This window comes from Bison bison, unplaced genomic scaffold (assembly GCF_000754665.1).
Source record: "Bison bison bison isolate TAMUID 2011002044 unplaced genomic scaffold, Bison_UMD1.0 scf7180017864194, whole genome shotgun sequence".
Classification (NCBI taxonomy): domain Eukaryota; kingdom Metazoa; phylum Chordata; class Mammalia; order Artiodactyla; family Bovidae; genus Bison; species Bison bison.
The window spans coordinates 1,937,163-1,941,355 of record NW_011494766.1 but is presented as its reverse complement, the minus strand read 5'-3'; the positions used below and the strand labels follow the sequence as shown (position 1 = coordinate 1,941,355).

Here is a 4,193-nt window from a genome sequence, read left to right as displayed (position 1 = left end):
GAAAATAAAGTCTGACACTGTTTCCACTGTTTCCCCATCTATTTCCCATGAAGTGATGGGACCGGATGCCATGATCTTCGTTTTCTGAATGTTGAGCTTTAAGCCAACTTTTTCACTCTCCTCTTTCACTTTCATCAAGAGGCTTTTGAGTTCCTCTTCACTTTCTGCCATAAGGGTGGTGTCATCTGCATATCTGAGGCGATTGATATTTCTTCCAGCAATCTTGATTCCAGTTTGTGCTTCTTCCAGCCCAGCGTTTCTCATGATGTACTCTGCATATAAGTTAAACAAACAGGGTAACAATATACAGCCTTGACGTACTCCTTTTTCTATTTGGAACCAGTCTGTTGTTCCATATCCAGTTCTAACTGTTACTTCCTGACCTGTATATAGGTTTCTCAAGAGGCAGGTCAGGTGGTCTGGTATTCCCATCTCTTTCAGAATTTTCCACAGTTTATTGTGATCCACACAGTCAAAGGCTTTGGCATAGTCAATAAAGCAGAAATAGATGTTTCTCTGGAACTCTCTTGCTTTTTCGATAATCCAGCGGATGTTGGCAACTTGATCTCTGGTTCCTCTGCCTTTTCTAAAACCAGCTTGAACATCTGAAGTTCACGGTTCACGTATTGCTGAAGCCTGGCTTGGAAAATCTTGAGTATTACTTTACTAGCGTGTGAGATGTGTGCAATTGTGCAGTAGTCTGAGCATTCTTTGGCATTGCCTTTCTTTGGGATTGGAATAAAAACTGACCTTTTCCAGTCCTGTGGCCACTGCTGAGTTGCTGTGTGCCTACTTGCCCCTAATTCATGGGCAGATCATTCTTTCCCCCAATTCATGTCTTCAAATACACACACACACACACACTGTATTTGTGTGTGTGCATGCATGTGTAGTCCTCAAATGGTAGTCAATACGCTTAAGATGTTGGATTTAAAATGCTGTTCATATTCATAAGAGGAGTATGCTCACATTCAAAATAAATATTTAAGGAATTAAGATCTCCTGATTCACAGCTCTATGATTCTAATCTCAGGTCTACAGAGGTAGGTAAGGAGAAAATGCACTGGCCCTGGGTTCTAATTTTATCTCTGCTACTAATTAGCCTTAGGAATTTCACTTAACCTTTCTGGATCTCCTGGCTACATCTATAAAACAAGGATAAAAGTAGACCACTTTTTTTTTTTTTAACAAACTTAAAAAAATTATTCTAGGTCCAAATTTCTACAGTCTTTCCAAGTATCTCCTTTTCATAATTCTCAGGAGTAATAAACTTTTCCTTTGATTAACCTATGAGCTATCAACACTTCACAAAAATGTAGAGAAATTTTTTATAATACTACTACTTTCAAAAATACACAATGTCTATAAAACTTATCCATTTTGGTAAATCCTATCAAACATTTCTTCATAACTATCCTATAACCCATCTAAGAGTCTCAGTTAAGAGTAAAGGTTACTCAACATAAATTACACATACAAAACACATGATTTATTATGCAACAACTGCCATCATACTTAGCAATAAGCGGTATTTCATTTTCTAACATTAATCAAAAAACTAAAGACTTGGAGGTGTTCTACATGTAAGTAATTCAGCTTCACAAACCTCTACAGTAAGTTAAATAACATCTCTCAGTCTTATTAACTTTTAAGGCAGTAAATATAGCCACATTTTAATGTGATGTTTACAAAAAGTTGATATTTACCTAAGAAAACCAGTTTCACCTGAAGCATTTCATACCTGGAAAATTACTTTGAATTTGAGAAATAAATGGCCATCTTTCTAAAGTGACACATAGTGTTCAACACGTCTGAATCTCTGAGTCTATAAATCAAACATTTTATACAAAGAATAATGCAGTTGATTTTTTTAAAATAAAGCTAAATTTACTATTTTAGACATACTGTTTCTATCTAAAACTCTGTAAATTCACTATAGACTACTAACTTTTCCCTCACCCTCGATATATAAGAAACACAGATTAGGTTAAAGCCTGAGGTTTAAAAAAAATTTACTGAGGTCTCTTTCTTCCAAGTTTCCCTGGTGGCTCAGCAGTAAGGAATTCACTTGCAAACACAGGAGACTCGAGTTTGATCTCTGGGTCAGGAAGATCCCCTGGAGAAGGAGATAGCAACCCACTCCAGTATTCTTGCCTAGGAAACCCCATTGACAGAGGAGCCTGGTAGGCGTCCATGGGGTCGAAAAAGAGTCGGACAGGACTTAGTAACTGACAACTTTTTTCCATCATCTTAAAGACCACAGGCGATCACAGTCATGATTTTTTTCTTAACAGAACCTAGTCACATTACGGTCTTTCCTGGTGGCTCAGAGGGTAAAGAATCAGTCTGCAATGTGGGAGACCAGGGTTTGATCCCTGGGTTGGGAAGATCCCCTGGAGAAGGGAATGGGTACCACTCCAGTATTCTTGCCTGGAGAATTCCATGGAAAGAGGAACCTGGCACGCTACACCCATGGGATCGCAGAGAGTCAGACATGACTGAGTGACTAAGACTGCATCTGCAACCCACATTCAGAAAGAAGAGTCTAGGTAACTCCCGGGCAGTCCAGTGGTTAGGACGCAGAGCTCTCACTGCCAAGGGTCAGAGTTCAATCCCTGCTCAGGGAACTAAGATCCTCCAAGCTGCACAGCTTGCCCAAACCGAAACAAAAATAAGAGTCTAACGTTAAAACAATAGTTCACTTTGAGTTCAAAAGCTTTCCAGATGTTAACAGATGGGGGGAGAGGGAGGACACGCTGCGATTACTTGTCATGATCTATGAATCCACTACAGCAGTCCACATTTGAATACCTACACAAATGCAAAGGAATGACCTCAGCTAATATCTTTCTAAATATTTTTCAAAATGCCATTTCTGCATTAAATGACTGTACCCACTACAAATAATACAACACTTATCATTTATCTAGCCCATTCTACGGGCAGGCATGATGCTCATCACTTAATATCTGTCATTTCACGCACTCACAGCAACTCTGTAAGAAACCTATTATTAACTCCTCTTAATAGATGGGAAAGCAAAGACTGAAAGAGGATACAAGGCTGCTAAGTGGCAGAGCCAGATTGCAAATCCAGGGTTGTTTGACTTCAAAGCTCATGCTCATTATGTCAAGCTAACCTGTCTACTAAACACACAAGCATGAAAATCGAGCTTATGGTTTCAGGAGTTCCTCAAGATTTACTAAAATCTTTTTAGGTTTCCCAACCATAACTATTTCTCTGTAACAAATACAATTAATTGTAGTAATAAACCTACAAAACACTATAATTAAGTCTTCTCAAAAAGAGAGGATTTAGGAAGAGACACCAATTCTTCAACATCCCAAAACAGTATCAGAAAATTTACAATTAAATGAGCTCAGCTTATCTTTTCCACATCATATAAGGAGTTCGAATATGGATACTTAGCCAAAGCCTGAAGTTTTTTCTTACTAATTTTAATGGTATTAGATATCCAATCCACTCTTTTAGGCCTGATGAAAAGACAGTCATCTCAAGCCTCCAGCCCAATAACATTACAAGAGCCAAACAAGTACGCAAGTTTTCCTTATGCTTATATGCAATATTCCTCAAAGCAAGTTTGGATGTCTGCTCATCTCTACTTCTCCTTCCTGTTGCTCTATCACTGCAAGGACTAAGAGTCACAAGTTACACAAGTTGTGTTCTCCAACAAGACAGGCGTGTTTGAATCATTCCACTAACCAAACCAGTTGGACAGCGAGTCGCCAATAAAAAAAGGATTTCACCCATCATCTAAACGGTGGAAAAACTGCTGCCATCTCTCTTTGGAGTAGCTCAAAAGTTCGTCCATGACAAGCTCAAGTCCGTATCAGCTAAGACTGAGTCACAGCAACTCCTGGGCTCTAAACGAAGACTGACGAGAATCGTTCACTCTTATTCCTTCCCCTGCCAACCAAACGAGCAAAATTTAATTATCCTCCTTCCCTCAATCACCGATGAATAAACACCACACTGTATACAGGTTCCCAGGGCAATTTCTTTCCCTCCCAGAAACTCATTCCCTGGGCGTGGATGTTTCTACCCAGTCCCTTCCTTTCTCTGTATGTAAGAAAAACCATTACAGAAGACCAACACCTCTTTTCCAACTTCATGCTGACCACAAATCTTAGCCCCTAAACGAGGACAATTAGCTCTAGAAATAGAGACCCACC

The 4,193-nt window shown here is 39.3% G+C and overlaps 1 protein-coding gene across 1 annotated transcript in view; it reads right to left on the bottom strand.

Moving 5' to 3' along the window:
* Positions 1-4,193, bottom strand: part of ARL8B (ADP-ribosylation factor-like 8B) — a 55,017-nt gene that overhangs the window by 49,822 nt on the left and 1,002 nt on the right. The window lies entirely within an intron of this gene.